The sequence below is a fragment of the Crocodylus porosus genome, unplaced genomic scaffold (assembly GCF_001723895.1).
Source record: "Crocodylus porosus isolate Cpor-Errol unplaced genomic scaffold, CroPor_comp1, whole genome shotgun sequence".
In the NCBI taxonomy this organism is placed as follows: Eukaryota; Metazoa; Chordata; order Crocodylia; family Crocodylidae; genus Crocodylus; species Crocodylus porosus.
The window spans coordinates 41,141,954-41,159,633 of NW_017728951.1; positions in this window are offsets into that span (position 1 = coordinate 41,141,954).

Here is a 17,680-nt window from a genome sequence, read left to right on the forward strand (position 1 = left end):
TCTCCTGAATTAAATCACCACCCGAAGCTTGGCAAAGCCCTACTCTGCAGGTTGTACTGGTGCTGTGAGGGGTTCATACCTGTTGCGGAGATCCAGGGGGTGGTGACCCTGGTGCAGTGAGCCTTGGAGCTGGAGACAACCTTTGTTCAACCCCCTGGCTGGACAGTATGGGAGTGCCTCTTGGCCTCCCTTATCCTGGCAGGCGACTTAGTTCTTCCTTCATCTTTCTTTGGGTGAAGGGCCTGGCAGTAGGAGTCAATCTCCTGTTCATCATCCCTGATGGCACACATCCTCTGTACTGCAGTCTGGGGCTCCACTATTTCACATTCCAGAGATTTCAATACAGAGCAAAGCTCACAAGGGAAGGGGGCTTCTGATCACATGAGCCTGGAGTTGTGCCAGGCAGCCCCCACAGCCAAGAGCCCAGGGCTCCATCTGAATGGAGGCCAGAACCATGGGTTCAATCTGGGTGGAGGTCTTGGAAGTACCAGAGGGGAGGGATCCTGCCACAGGGGGGGAACTTCAGGGTGCAATGCATCCCACCCACCATTGCACAGGTAGTAGTCTGGGTTACAGCTGTGCTGACTGTTCCCTTCAGGCTCACCTACTGGAGCCTTGTGCCCTCCTGCTTGCCCTCCTGTGCAAACTCCCACACTAACTTGCGCACTGGGCCTAGAGTGTGCCTGTTTGCGTGTTCTGTTCTTGAGGCTTTGGTTGCATGGCTCCCTGGGGGGCTGGGCGAAGTAGGACAGTATCTTAATCATTTTAATAAGCCTAACTAACTTGGTTCTATGCTTTTTACTCACACTGAGTAATATTCACTAATGCAAGTAGTTCGATTGAGTGAACTGTGCATTAGTATTATATCAGATATTTCCACTTATCCCTGCGGCCCTGGCACAGGCTTCCTCATTAGATTACAACACGAGCTGTCATCATGGTGTGTTTTAAAGAGAAAAACTCACATATTTCCCATTAAAACAAAGGGGAAAAGCTCAGTAAATTTTATTGTAAAATTAGGGGAAAAGCATACATTTTTCCAAAATTCGATAATTTTACAAGTAAGCTTTAATCTCTCCCATCTTAAATAAAATTTCATCTGTGACCCTAATTGCTTTATAATAAGATAGAAATACCACACTGGGTCAGACAATAAGTCAATTCCTCTCTGGAGCTCCTCTCCACTTTGGCTTCTATCCTATGCATTACCCAATTGAAACCATTCTCACTCAGGTTTCTAATTACCTCTTACCAAGTCAAAGCCCAGAACTAAGACTCCAGTCTCATCTCTCTGGAGTTTTTAGCCATCCTAGACATGGTCAGTCGTGCTCATCTTCTTGAAGTCAAGTCCTTCCTTGGCTTCAATAACTTTGTTTTCTTCTTCTCCTACCTCTCCTCTGCAAACATCCATCAAAGTATCCTCCTCAAATCCTCCACTTTTCTGGGGCAGGTCTTCTGTCCTTTGTCTCCTATTCCTTTTTCCCAATGCCTTCTCTCCAGATAATTTATCTGCAAACTGATTCACCTACCATCTCCACACTGCCTATCTGCTCCATATTTTGTCTATTCTTTTAACACGCCATTGAGGGCGACTAGCCAGTGGCTCAGGCTCAGACTGAACCTAAAAAAAAGAGGTCTTAATTCCTTAAAAACTCCTTGCTACCTTCTTCTTCTGTCACCATGAACAATACACCACCCTGCTTATCATGGAAGTCCCAAAACTTGGCCTTGACAAAATGGAATCTCATATCCAGAATGCTGCTTTCAGGATTATTCTCTAACCTGTTGCTTTGCACATATAATTCCTTTTCAATTTGTTTTTGTTTTCAAGGCCATTCCTGGTTTATTCTCAGCAGTCAGGCTATGGCCTGGAACTCAGACAACCCACTCATCCCAGCCTACCACCTTTCCAGTGGACTAAGCAAGGGCTAACCAAACAAGCCACACAGAAATGAGTAGCCAGTCAGGGTCATCTGATCCATCACTCCTTCCCATATAAACCTTTGACCTGGAAGAGGAAGTGTCTGGGCAGACCCAGTACCCAGACTGCTTTGCCTTTGGCTTATGACTCTATTGAATCTCTGACTGACCCCCTGGCTACTAACTCAGCTTGCCCTTGGACTCCATGTTGCTTGACCCTTTGGCTTCCTAACCCAACTTCTGGTTTTATCTCCTGGATACCCAACCGTCTGACCTTTTGACTCTACCCAGCCCTCCAGCTTCTTGACTTGGCTTCCCAGACTGACCTCTGGCTTTCTGACAAGGCCTGTGCTCAGGTTCTGTTCATTCCTCCTTACCCATCTTAGCATGCTGTTCCCTCAGTGACCCCTGATCTAGCTGCCTGTGACCCAGCATGACCTCACCCTTTGTATCCTGTCATATTCAGGATATAAGATACTGATTCCTGCTTTTACTGAGCCCATGATGCCAGCCTCCATCACCCATTTATTAAATTTTGAAATGCTATAGAAGTCATAGATTCATAGATTGTAAGGCCAGAAGGAACCTCAGAAGATCACCAGGTCCAGCTCCCTGCACCAAGCAAAGCAGAGTCCAGAGGACAGCCATGATAATTGGGGGTCAGGTGGCCCCAACAAGATGACTGTCTAGTCTCCTCTGGAAGATTTCCAGGGTAGGTGATTGCAACACCTCTGGAGGGAGCTTATTCCATAGTCTGGACACCCTCACTGTGAAGAAGTTTTTCTTAATGTTGAGCCTGAATCGATCTTCCAGGAGTTTGTGACCATTACTCTTGGTTTTCCCCTTGGGTGCCCTGCAGAAAAGTTACTCATGGAGCCCTTGATGTACTCTCCTAGTGTAGCAGTAAGCTGCTACCAGCTCCCCTCTCAGCCTTGTTTTCCTCAGGCTGAAGAGTCCCAAATCCCTCAGCCTTTCCTCTATGGCTTGCTTTTTAAGACTCTGATTATACAGGTGGCTCTTCTTTGGACTCTCTCAAGCTTGTCCACATCCTTGTTAAAGTGTGGTGCCAAGAACTGGATGCAGTACTCCAGCTACAGTCTAACTAGTGCTGAGTAGAACAGAAGAAACACCTCCTTGGCTTTGCTGGAGATGCATCAATTGATGCATGCCAGAGTATTATTTGCCCTACTGACCATAGCATTGCACTGGTGGCTCATATTCATACTGTGGTCTAATATTACCCCCAGGTTCCTTTCATTCATGGTGCTAGTCAGTTTGGTGGTGACAAGCCTGTAGGTGTGTTGGGGCTGTTCATCCTGAGGTAGAGCACTTTACATTTCTTGACATTTCATTGAACTTCATCAGATTCTGATCTGCCCAACTTGTTAGCCTGTCTAGGTCTGCCTGTAACTGTAGCCTATCTTCAAGAATGACCACACTTCCCCATAACTTGGTGTCATCCGTGAGCTTGGCCAGTGAGCGATTCACCAACACATCGAAATCATTAATAAAGATGTTGAAAAGTACTGGACCGAGCATCGACTCCCGCAGGACCATTGCCCACTTCTTGCCAGGATGACACAGATCTCTATGACATTATGACTCTCTTGGTTCTATCCTGCAGCCAGTTTCTCACCCACCTGACTGTCTCAGAGTTAAGCCCACAATCCTCCAATTTTCTCATGAGGATATTGTGGGATACTAGATCAAAAGCTTTTTGGAAGTCAAGGTATACAATGTCAACCTGCTCTCTCATGTCCAAGTGGCAAGTTACCTGGTCATAGAAGAAGATGAGGTTGGTAAGGCAAGACCTGCCTGTGATGAAGCCATGCTGGCTGTCATTCAGAATCATACCTTCTGCAAGCTTATTGCAGATAGACTCCTTGATGAACTTTCCTAGGATTTTCCCTAGGATGGAAGTGAGGCTGACTGGCCTATAGTTACCCAGGTCCTTCCTCCTGCCCTTCTTGTGGATGGGTGCAACATTGGCCCTCTTCCAGCCCTCAGAGACTTCTCCAGAGTGCCACAAGTTGTGAAAGAGTTTCACCGGGAGTTCCTCAATGACTTTGGCCAGCTCCCTCAGCACTATTGGATAAAGATCATCCGATCCCACTGACTTGTATACGTCTAATTTTTTTAATTGGTCATACACCAATTCTATGGTAATAATAGGAAGGTGAATATTCCTACCGTGCTCATCCTATACTCTACCTGATGTGGTTTCCCTTTGGTCCAGTGAAAGATGGAGGTGAAGTACTCATTCAGGAGCTTTTTCCTGGGTACCGGTAACCAGCTCTCCTGTTTTTCTCCTGTTCCCTATGTACCTAAAGAAGGACTTTTTGTCCTTGATTCTTGTTGCTAATCTAAGTTCAGTCACCACTTTAGCCTGTCTTATCTGTTCCCTGCAAATGTGGGCTGTTGTGGAATAGTCCTCCTTGGCACTGGCCCTGAGCTTCCATTGTTTACAAGCATCTTCTTTCTTAAGAGGACCATGATTTTCCTGTTTAGCAAAGAGAGGTTCCCAGCCCTTTTGTTACCATTCCTCTGCATGGGAATGGACTTCCTTTGTGCTTCAAGGATCGTGTCCTTAAGGAACAACCAACCACTCTTCATGAACACCTTTTGCCCTCAGTCTCACAGCACTTGCCCTATTAATGACCTAAGCTTGTTGAAATTTGCATTTTTGAAGTCCAAGATTTGAATCCTGCTATCCAATTTGTCTGCCTTACATCAGACAGTAAATATGATGGTTTCATAGTCACTGTTGCTCAGACTTCCCTCTATATTTAAGTTGGTCACCATATCATCTCCTTTGGCCAGGACCAACTCTAGCAAACCATCACTTCTGGGTGGCCCAGGCACCTCCTGTATCAGAAAAAGCTCCTCCACACAGGTCAGGAAGGATCACAACTGATCCAACTTGGCTGAGTGTTCCTCCCAGGAGATGTCTGGATAATTAAAATTGCCCATGATGACCAGGTCACATACACGTGTGGCCTCAGTCAATTCTCAGGCGAACTCCAGATCAAGTTCCTCCCCTGGTTTGGTGGTCTGTAGTATAAACCTACAGTTAGGTCTTCCTTGCTGCTCCCCCCTCTCCCCCCGAAGAAACTTGACCCAGAGGGTTTCAAGCTGTCCATTTTTGGAGTTGATGTCAGCCTCCAAGGAGGTGTACTGCTCTTTCACATAGAAAGCAATGCCTCTACCTTTCTTCTCCATCCAGTCTCTTCTATGCAGGGTGTAGCCCTCTAGAGCTATGCTCCAGTCATGTGAGGAGTCCCACCAGGTCTCTGTAATCCCTACTAGATCACAATGCTCACTGGAGAGTAGGAGGGCTAGGTTCTCCTGCTTATTCCCCATGCCCCTGGTGTTAGTATATAGACACCTGAGTCCTCCCACTGAGGCCCTTATCTTCCTGTCCTACTGATGGAGAACTATTCCCTCAGCTCCCACAAAAGTAGCTCTCCCTGTGTCCCTATCTACAGGGCTTACTTATATATTGATCCCTTGACATATTTGAATTTGTGTACCTCTGCCCCCCAGCAATCTTAGTTTAAAGCCCTGCACGGAAGATCAGCCATCCTGGTCACGAACAGGGACTTAGTTTTCCTCATGAGGTGGATGCCATCCCTTTCCAGGAGTCCTCTCTCCCCGAAGTGTGCAATGTGATCAAAAAGTCTGAAGCCTTCTCGGTGGCACTGGGACCATGGCCTGAAACAGGGAGCATAAAAGAAAAGACTACCTGGTCCCCAACCCCTTGAACCTAGCTCCCAGAGCCCTGTAATCACTCATGACCTTGTCTGGAGTACTCCTGGCCATGTCATTAGTTCCCACATGGATGAGGAGCATGGGGTAGTAGTCGGAGCGCTGGACAAGCCTGGGTATCCTCTCTGCTACATCTTGGATGCAAGGTCCTGGGAGGCAGATCTCATGGGCTAGGGACTTTAGACAGCAGATGGGTCCCCCCCCACCACCACCACGTTGCACCTCCTCTTGGGGGTGGCAGCAAGCTGCTTACCTTCCTCCTCTTCCTGTGTCATGCTTGGGGGGGAGTGTACCTGTTGATACTCACTACTGACAACTGTTGATGAACAAAGAGAAAAAAGCAGGCCAAAGCTGCCTAATCCCTTCAGCTAGAAAGAAAATCCTTCAGAGTGAGAGTTTACTGCCAGTGTCAAGAGGTGAACAAACAGAAACAAACCAAGTCTTGTTTACAGTTCTGTTATGTGAATATTTGAGGCCTATTCTGATCAGAATTCAAGCATTCAACTAAGTATTAAAGTGGTAATTAACAAAATGCTGATATGGTTTTTAGCTGGTGTCTAGAAAAACCTCACGGCAAAGCGACTGTTGATTCTGGCAATGATAAGGAAGATTTTCAGTGATAAAGAACTGATTTGGGATCCTATATGCCATAGTTCCTCTTTGAAGACTGCAGGATGGTAGTGCAGAGACTACTTTTTCAAACAAGACTCATCTCAGAAGGTGAGGTTGAGGTTCTGAGAGACAGAATTGTACTGAAATGGTTTTGCTGCAGCATGACTGGTCAGTAGCATAGCTGAAGAACTTGGGCAATGGTTTCCCTTCCCACCAACTGATAAAACTATGTGTAATCACTACTGTTAGAATGTGAGTTTAGACCCCTGGAGTAGGCACAGTAGATTTTTCCTTGAGGGCAAGAAATGAACCTACTCGAACTAAGGTCTTTGTAAACCGTAGACAATATTCAGTGAATGCTGGTCAGGAACTGGAGGACTATCTATTCTAGGACAATGCTACCTCACCAGATTATTATACCAGCAAGTAGAGGACTGTGTTTAAGAATACTGCCGGGAAACCACTGCAACTGAGTGGGGTGTGCATGCAGTTGATCATTACTGAGCATATCTACATGTTCATTAATGCACTGCAGTTACAGCATATTAAGTTTAGTACTTGTATAATCAAGTACAGAATCAATGTGCAGGTACCGGTGTTACTGTGCAGTAGTCCTGGCACACACCTTTTTAGTGATGCAACTGTGCAGTAGCCTAATAATACTGACCAGTAGCATACTAGTATTGTTTGGGCTGTGACATGCTACTGTGAAGTATTATTAGGCTACTGCACAGTTAACATCTTGTGTGGACACACCCACTGTTTCCCAAATTTACTCAGTGCCCTTTCCTACCCTCCTCCCAGTAATATTTTCTTTGCTTGTATAATGGACTAAATGCTCACGCGGGGAAAGTGTTGATGGTCAATGGTAATCCAACAAACTTACTTCATTATCTGCCTTCCAAACTCACCTGAAAACTCCACTTTTCAGTGTCCTCTATGAAAAAAGCTTAACAGTTAGGGTGCTACCCATAATGCTGACCACAATTGCTTCTCTGCATCCTTATGCTCTTCTGTCTTCCAGTGTTGTAACATCTATTATTGTCTCTTTTTCTCTTAAGCTGTAAGCTTTTGGTGACTGGGACTATCCTTTCCTTCTGAGTTTATAAAGCAACTAGCATGACCTAAGCACTATAATAATATGAGTCCAAATTTTATGCAGACTGTCATTATTTAAATATTTACATGTTTAACAGTTTGTTTTGGGGCATGTTGCTAAGGCACCTTGCTGATTTACAATAAAAGTTTTCTACAAATCAGGGTTGCATATACAGTTTCCTTTTATAGCTACTGACAGTGCTGTGCATTTCAAGTCAGCAAGAGTGGATGGAACATACATCACATGCTACCTTTGGGGCAGGCAATCTCCTTGTCAGTCCTGTTACAGCTCTGCCACCTGACAGAGTGGAGGTGACGGAGCTAACAAATATACTCATTCCTCCCTGAAGGCCAAAGATTAATAAGATCAGGCACTTCCCCATCCCAGCAAGGGTAGGAGCAATTTGGAACCTATTACTTCATCAGAACTCCTGTAATTCTGCTGATGCTCCTTGGCTAAAGTCAGGGCTTCCTTCCAATAAACAGAAACTGTTTCCCAATGACAGTGTGTCCAATAAAAGATATTACCAAGCAAACTTTCTCACATAGTCCCTAAATCACCATTCATACAGGAGCACACTGACCCTAGAATAGTTTAGGTGTTTCTGTTTTTTTTACTGTAGGAAGGTCTGCTGCAACATGCCCCTCTTTGTCCCTGCCTTTCCCCCCCTTTGTCCCTGCCTTTCCCCCAGTGGTCCAGGGTGGCTTGCTTCTGCTTCTTGGGGACAGGAGCTTTGGATCAAGATGGTGAATTCTTTTTGGACACAGTGCCACTGGTGCCAGGATGAGGAGGAACAAAGGCAAGGGGGTATTGCCTCCTGAGATATCGCAGCATCACTGTGGTGGTGAAATGTTTCTCGTTCTTGCCCTGTCTGATCTGCTTTCAGCAGTGCTGGCAGATAGCCTACCTGGGATCATCTGCCATCTCAAAATGATCCCACACTACACTACCACACACTTCTGGGTTGCGGGTGGTGATCATGCCTTATCCCCCTCCCCAGCAGGCAGAGGCACAGCAACAGGAGGAGCTGAGCCACCTGCCCCCACAACCTCCTTTGCAGTGCCTTCTGGAGAAGGAGACCTGCCTCTAGGGGAACTTTGAGAGGTGTGGAGCACAAACTCAGATTTCTCCCCACTTCACCAGAATTTCCTTAGCTATGGCACTCAACCCCCCTGATTCCAGATCCAGCTCCTCCTTTGGCACTGGAAGACTTATGCTGGCAATTGAAATTGGAGTGGAGAATGTCATGCTGCTGCTGGTTGTGGTTACTAGTGTTGGCACCGGTGCAGACACTGCTCCCACCTCCTTGCTCCCACTAGAAGCAAGGAAGACTCCTCACTGCCAGGAAAGAGGTTGCATCAATGTTTTGCGGGGAGGGGGCAGGAACTTGCAGCTCTCCCTCTGCCCTGTCTCCTTCCCCTGCCAGAAAACCTGGCTCCTGCCTTTCCAACATGCTTCATGATGTTTGGTGTGCTGCAAAATGTGTGTGTCTGTGTGTAATATATGTAATATATGTTGTGTTTTCCTGCACAGTGAGGACACACTGTCATGGAAAACACAGATTTCTTTTTTTTTTTGGTGGGGTGGGGGAAGACAGGCTGACAAGAACAAATAAGAGGATTTTTGGGGAAGAATAAGCTGAAAGGAATGGATAACAATAGGGATTGTAGGCAAGGGTAAATAGGAAAGGATTATATAGAATTTGGTGGCAAGAGACCAACTACTACTAAGCCAGAGCCCTTCAGAAGTTGCTGCTGCAACAGAGAGACAGACTGACAGCTCACCAAAGGCATACAAATGAGTTCACACATAGCCTTATATGTTATTTCTATGTCCCTCCCCCAGAGCACTGTGATTGGAAGGGAACTCAGAGAAAGATCAGTCACTGACTAGCTACAGTTGTCAATATCAGAGCAGTCTTTCCACCCCCTCCTCCCCCTCCCTCTTCTCAGTTTCTGTTTCCTGCATGTCTGCCTCCTGAATCTCCAAGTCTTTTCCAAATCAATTCAGAGGCTTCAATTCGATTCAATTTGGAGCTTTTAATGGGTCTCTCGATTGAATTTGGATTCAGAGATTTACCTGCTGAATCAGGCCAAATCTCCTCTGAAGCGAATTGGCTACTGAAGCTTCACACAGCCCTACGAAAAAGCTCCATATTTGGTTTTCTGTCTTCTTGCCTCAGACTTCCAATGGAATTCTCACCACCAAATTGGCCAGCTAGCTTGAAAGGGGATGGGTCCAAGCCTGAATGCAAGCACACAGATTTTTAAGCCATGTAGGATCTGTATCAAATATAAAATCATAGAAAATTAAGTTTGGAAGGGACTTCAGAAGGTCATCTAGTCCAACCTCCTGCTCAAACCAGGACCACCCACAACTACATTATCCCAGCTAGAGTTTTGTTGAGCTGGGGCCTTAAAAACCTCCAAGGATGGAGATACCACTACCTCTCTAGGAAACCTGTTCCAGTGTTTCACCACTCCCGTAGTGAGAAAGTTTTTTCTAATATCTAACCTAAACTTCCCTTGTTGTAACTTGAGACCATTGGTCTTTGTTCTGTCATCTGCCACCACTAAGAACAGTCTAGCTCCCTTCTCTTTGCAATCACCCTTCAGGTCTTTAAAGACTGCTATCAAATACCCTCTTAGTCTTCTCTTCTGGAGACTAAAACCCAGTTCCCTCAGACTGTCCTCAGAAGTCATGTGCCCTAGCCCCTGAACTATTTTCATTGCTCTCTGCTGGACTCTCTCCAACTTGTCCACATCCTTTCTCTAGTGGGGGGCCCAAAACTGGAAACAATACTCCAGATGTTTCCTCAGCAGTGCAGAATAGAAAGGAATAATTATTTCCCTGGATCTGTTGGCAACTCTCCTACTAGTGCAGCCCAGTATGCTATTAGCTTTCTTGGTAACAAGTGCATAGTGGTGCCTCACATCTACCTTATTGTCCACTGTAACCCCCCAGGTCCTTTTCTGCAGAACTGCTGCTTAGCCAGTTGGTCCCAGGCATGTAGCAGTGCATGGGATTGTTCTGTCCTAAGTGCAAGACTTTGCTCTTGTCTTTGAACCTCATATGATTTCTTTTGGCCCAGCCCTCCAATTTGCCTAGGTCACTTTGAATCCCATCTCTACCCTCCAGCATTTCTACTACTCCCCCCAGCTTGGTGTCATCCACAAACCAGCTTAGGGTGTAATCCATCCCACCTTTCAGGTCACTGGTGAAGATATTGACCAACCCCTGGGATACTCCACTTGAAACCTGCTGCCAATTTACTCAAACTATTGATTAAATTAGCCCAAATGATTCAGCCAGCTTTCTGTCCACCTTACAGTCCAGTCATCCAACCCATACTCCCTTAGCTTGCTTGCAAGTATGCTGTGAGGGACCAGCTCCAGCTCCAGCTCCAGCCAATCTTTACTTTAAATGTTAACTGACCAACCATACCATTCAATTAATAGGACAAATCTGTTTGCCTGGAAACAGGTGTCAGATGGTTGACTATCTTGAATCTGCACATTTTCATGATCCTGCACAAACTTAACAATCCCCTGAAGGGGCCGATAACACTTACAAATTGAATCTGGTTTAGCATTTGTCATCAAACATGTACTTTAAATGTATGCAGGAACCTTCAGATGCAAACACCTTGGAGGCAATACATGGCACTGTGTGATAGTTTCTTTCTCAATGAAGGACTGGTGTGCTAACTTGTACATTAAAATACCTGTTTTATATGTGCAGCTGTAAATAGATTGCATAAGATACACATGATGGCTATGGATTTCAGAGGTGTTCAAGGGAATTAGACACTCAACTTTTATTGACATCCTATGCCACTAAGTGCCTAACATCGCCAATCCCTTTGAAAATTCCACCTGAATTATCAAAAAAATTGTGTTTGAGAGGAATTGTATTGTTTTGACTTTTCAAAACATTGACAGCAAAGTATTAATATTTATGAACAAACAGAAGCAATTGGCAGTTGTTCAGGGAGAAAAACAGACTACTCCCACTATTCATGGAGAAACAACTCCAAAGAGCAAGAGCATCCAGCAAACCACAGCTGATAAGCTCTGCTACTTTCACTTACAAGAATAAGATAGATCATTAAAATATCCTGAAGCAGGTAATAAAAGGAAGATGGTTTGTTAAAAGGGAAGAAATCTGACCCTCTAAACCCAAAGGAAATGAAATCATCATTCACTCCTGATTCCAGGCACAAATGAACAAGTAATCTCGAGTCATTAATACTCAAGCATTTTTATGATTCATGTTTACTTTAAAATCACCTACTTTGGAAATTCCTGACTGCTACAGGTGAGCTGTAGTTTTAGAGTAAGAATTTAAGAAGGAAATGTGTTTGTTTAGGTGATAAGGTTAAGTTAATGTTTCAAACTTTTTAACCTATTTGTCTCTCTTTAAGAACCAGAGGTAATTTGTTTTGAAAAGTAAACTTTCTTGATTAAAAAAGTGAGAAAACAAAATGGTCTCTCAGAACAATGCCCAAGTTGGTGAACACTGAAGCAGATAATTCTAAAACAGTGTTCATAATATTGAAATAATTCTTTTAATCTTATGCATGGTTTAAGACTACAGTTGACTACCTTGAAAACCATTCTGCTGTGTTCTACTGGAGAAAGTAACGGTGAAAACAGGATTGCACAACTCAAGAAATCTGTTCTCATGTAGTCAGAGCTACTTTAATTCACTAACAAAATACAAGTTATTGTCTTTTAAATCCATTAATACTACAGGGACAACTGTTTAGGGGAGAAGCACTGACTTGACACCCTCAACTGCTAGCTAAATTCCAGTTTCCAAGCTTAACTCTTCTCTGAGTTGCATCTGTATCAGTCTGTAGAGGATAAGGGAGGTTACAAGTACAACCGATGTTAGGCACATTTAAACCAACAAAATTTGTGTTATGCACGATGGGCCGTGAGTGATGAAGAAGCCAGTTCCACTTTCCTATTTCAGGGTGATTAAGCACTTAGTAGATCTAATTCTGATCTAAATTGTACCTCTTGTAAATCAGAAGGCACTCCAGTAAATCTCTCTTAAAGTATAAAGCCCAAGTTTGAGAAATCAGAACCATGCCCTAATTGAACACATCTGAGCTGTAATCGCAGAACTTCACCCACATGAAGGGACTGCTGCATCTGTGCAGATACACACCAGTTTCAATGGCACTTTGCAAAATGATCTGGCACTATAGCTGTATGGGCTAGGTAGAGCAAAGAACTGAAGCCTCTTTAAACACATGATGGGGTCTATTATTTCACAAATGTCTCAAACTTTCTTGCTGAACCAGTTTATGATTCCAAACAAGGAATATTAAGATCATATTCATAAGAGGCACTATTTAGGGTAAAACTGTATGTCCAAGGAAACCTGTGGAGGGAATTGTAGTTGTGTTTAAATTGTTAATTAAACTATCTGAGAAATCTATTTTTGGTGTCAACTAGCGGTCATAAGAAAATGTATAGTGGACACATTTTATTTCTTCCTGAAGAAACCACAACCAACATCAGAATGAAAATCAACTGTGATCTTTACAATTTCTCTAAATCCCACAATTCTAAATAACTGAGCCTGTACTTCTTTAAAAAGATCAGTGTTCTCACCCAGCTGGAATGTTCTGTCTTCTAAGTTTGCTTAGGTTGACAGACTAGTCAAATATATTCAAGATCAGTGGCAACACATAGGGGGTGCACGGGGGTGCATGTGCACCCCCTGAGAATGTTGGTGCATCCCCTGACAGGCTGTGCTTACCTGCTGCTTAGGCAATGGGCAGGGGGGGCCAGGTGGGAGTGCTGGTGTCTCCCCCATGAGTGCTGGCCGGAGAGTGGGAGTGCTGCGGTGAGATTGGCCATGGAGGGACCAGTCCTCCCCCCGTCGTTGACTGGTCACTGGGAGGGGCACATGCCCCGCCCTGGACTAAGGTGGTACCGGTCACCCATGCTCAAGATACCTGAACTACAAAATGTGGCTAATTCTTTTAACAGTGGCTGAAAGCTAAGTGATGCTGTGGCTCAGATCTAAAAGCCTTAGAGGGCTAAATCTCCCATTGATGTCCACAAGAATTGTTAAAGGATGCAATAGTAATGCAAGGGATTTGCAGGGTCAGGCCACATGGAGCAACAATACAAAAAAGCATTTGCATTTTTTCTCTTCCCTGGACCAGCCTGCTGTGTTTGAGATCAGAGTATCTGCTCAAACAGCAGACACTGCATCTTAATTTAGGAACTTGCATTATGTAAACCAGGTCCCTAGAATCCTGCTATGGGAGTAACATGCCATCTATGGAATCACCAGTGACAGTTTCAGTAGCACCCATGCTTTCTTCAGATGTCCCTTACCCTCCTCTCTACACACTTTTGCCAAACTTTGATCAAAGTCTACAACTAAACTGTAGCCACATTGGACAAACGATAAAGTAGTGTCATTCTTTATGTAATGAAGAATGCAGCACGCAGGAAGCAAAAGGTCAAAGAGCAAGACTTGATCACAAGTCACCGATACCAATCATACAGTTTTGGAACATAACTCAACTTCAGCTTCTTTCTTCAAGTTTGAGTCAAAGTTCATTTTTAGTCAAAGTTCAGTGTTGAGTTAGCTGTTCCACAGTCTCTTTGGCAAGCCTTTCATTAACTCACTATTGATTCTAAGCCATTCAGATTCTGGGTTATGAAAGCCTCCCTTATTTCTATTTCCTGTTACAGTCTTTATATAATAGCATGCAGTAAGATTTCTACCGCGTGAAAAATCAGCCATGATGAGATATAATAAGTGCAAAGGGTTATTTCAGATAGAGCTTTAACATTATCTACAGTGCAGACTGTAGTGTACTGTAGAGATGCCCAAGTTAATTATAAATAAGTTAGCTCAAACAGAAGCAGTCTAGTCATGGCAGCACAAAGCTAATTTACACAGCTCAGAAGCATCTCAGGAAGCAGGCAAGTACAGTGCTTCTTGTATCTGAACTTGCTTGGAGAGTTTTTCACCACGCTGTGGTTTGCAGTAGACATACGCTCATTCTCAATATTCCAACAAAAAAATTGGCCCAAAGAAATCAAGTGGGACTGTGGTTGGACAGCAACTCTGGGGGAGTGTCATGGCAGTTGAATGTTACCCATCTTGGAAAGAAGTTAAGAGGGACAGGTCTTTCCACCATGTGGCCTCTGTGCTTGCATAAGAAGTGCAGACCATACTGTTTGGAGGGAGAGATGACTAGGGGAGATGTGAAAACTCTGCATAGCTTCCATAGAGATCTGGGGAGAGGATCACTAACCTGACCATCTCATGAGATGATAAGGAAGAAATACTTTGTGTAGGGAGGCTTGTTCCCTACCTAAGCCTGTTCTGTCCCCAGAGAGGTGCTCTCTACCGTTGTTCCTCAGGCATATGTAAGAATCAGAGAGGAAACCTAGTTGCCATAAGCTGACCCTTGTTTTTAAAGAAGGTCTGGGAAGCAGGTGGAGTCCGGTATGTTCTTTCATAGGGCTGAAGGAGAGGAAAGTGGAGCTGTCTGGCTTGGGTAGGGCCCACCAATTCAGGGTCTGCTCACTTTCCTTCTCTACTCCCCTCTGTGAATCACACAGTGACCTAGCCTGCTCCCTCCTCACCCCAAAAAAGCCAGTCACTCCCATGCATCCTCCCTCCATCCCTTTGAATCCTCTTTCAGCTCTTTGGATTATTCTGCCTTTGGGTTCTAGGGGGCAACAGCAACCTTGGTTCTATCTTAATGTCTGTGAATATATCAAACAAGTGAGCAAGACTAAGCACAATATCCTCTGGCCAGATTTAATCTGGATTCCTGTTAACTCATGGCACTGTTGTCCTCCACCTAGTCCCAAGCTTAAGTCTTAGTACTGCTCCAAGTTGACTTCAACACTCCTGTTGCCTTCCTTCCCCTCCTTTCAACAAAAGAAAGGAAATTTTGAAGACATTTTCAACAGAATTCAGGCCTCTTCTTTGAACAAGTTTGAATTCAAAGGCTGGAGTGGGAACAGATATTTGCATAGATCTTCAAAATACATCTTCTCCTATCTCTAGAAACAGAGCTGGAGCTCCATCTATCTGTTGCACAACTTCAGGCCCATTAAATCACATTGATAGTGACTTCCCTAAGACTATACTGGTAACTAGGGGTGAACCAACACTATATCAGTGAGAATATTGGAATTCTATTAGACTAAGGGAAATGAGGTAGGATAGACAAGTAAATTTACCATAAAATATTTTTAAGAACACCCTATAGTAAATTAAGCCCATTTCAGAAGTAATTCTAACTACATTTAATTTTCCTTTTCTAATATTACAGTAGCATTGAGCTTTTATCAGACAAGGAAGATGGATCGGATTAGAGCTCTAAGTCTTCTCTTTATCCACAACAGCATGTGTTTTAAGGTTATGTAGTTTAAATGTAATTCTATGGTTATCAGTAGTTCAAGACGTGTAGGTGTGTCCTATTAAGGAGGAATCAATTTTTATCACTTCATTGGTCAGAGGGCTATTACATTAGGGAAACATTTAGGTCAAGGACTGCTAAAACATCTTAAAACAAGGCATTTTAAGTTCTACAGGGAATGGAAGAGAAGGGATTTCTACTTTATCCTACTTTTCCCCAACTGTTCTAAATGTTATAGGAAAAATATGCAAGTGAATCAGTATTCTTAATTTTCTCTAAAATTTAAAGTAAATGTTTCCATAATTTATACATCAGATAATTCAACTGAAGCCAACAGGCTGCATAACTATTATATCTTGGTAGAGTTTGGCCCATTTTCTAATTTTGGTAACAGCTCTGTATTACCAAGATGCACTAGGTATTCTCCTTTACATTGGTATCTTTAATCATCATGACAAGAGATAGAAGTGGTTTTACTGAAATTTAGAAAGTACTGGTTGGTTTTCTATTTTTGAGTCACCAAATTAATCTATTCAATTCATTTCTTTCTATTCAATAACCATAAACTCTACTTGCTTGCAGAATCAAAGCAACTGTCCCAATACTAGCTTCCAGAGATGGATAAAGAACTGAGAGCATGTTTGACCACTACATGAGCCTCTAACGAGGCAAGTATTTGTTACAGAAGCCAAAGCAAAGAGTTTGTTTGAACTCTGTTTTGCTCTCTGTCATTACTTCTTCACACAGATGCTGCCATTCATTATCCCACAAAACAGATGATTATGCAGAGGTTTTGGGACCTCTAATCACAACGATTAATCCAACAGTTACTGGACTCCAAACCCAGTCCTGTAAGGGGCATTTCATCACCTATTCTTGTACTCCTGTGTTAGTGACACCCCCAAACCATTTTCAAGGGTGGATCTTCACATGACAAAAGGATCAAAAGACCTTCACATCAAAAAGGAACCCTTTGTATGCTGGTAGGCTACCTATCATATCCACAGAACTCTTTTGTTCATGTATAGATCAACCCCTCAGGACATGCCCATGTTTTCACCTGTTAAAGAGGTAGTTAGCTGTGTTAGCCTGAAATCAGGCAGAAGGTGGAGTACTTTATAGACTAACAGAATCAGCGTTGTGTAAGAGGCTATGCAATATTTCTCTGGACAATGTATTACTCTATAGAAAATGGCAAATAGCTTTGGGTAGGATAAAAAATTATTTCCATTCCCTGAATTCTATGATCTAACCATTTCAACTCAAGTAATGCATTTTGTTAACCCACATTTTACCTTCTTGAGTTTCAGTTAGAGATGGAGAGATGGTACTCTTCACCTATGTTCTAAAAACTCGTTCAGTGCTCTTGGCACATAAAACATGCCTGATATCCCTTAACAATGTCAGTATTTCACCAGGAGAAATGATTTTCCTTAATGTATGGGGTTAAATTTTGCTCTGGTCCACAAGAGGGCACCCACAGATGGTAAAGAACTTTAGGTTCCTGTACTATGGAAGGGTTTATAAAAACATGTAATTGCTTGATTAGTGCTGTTACATACTGTTTTAACCCCTCCGTGTTCTCCATTCCAGTAAGATTTTTATTGACTGTCACCAGACACAAAAAGATAAGGAACTCATGAAGACCAAACTATGAATATGGTTAATTTTACCTGTTATATTATGAATTATTTGCTTCTCCCCCACACCACTGAAACTATAGTAAGTAGCATTTAGAATTCCCCTCCTGAGTAATTCAGAGATTTCTGTTTGCAAAGAGTTAAACATGCACTTTTCTTAATTCTCCTAGTGGTGAAAAGATTAAGGCAATATAAACCTACACTGCTGTGGTCATCAAAAAGGAATGCTTGACT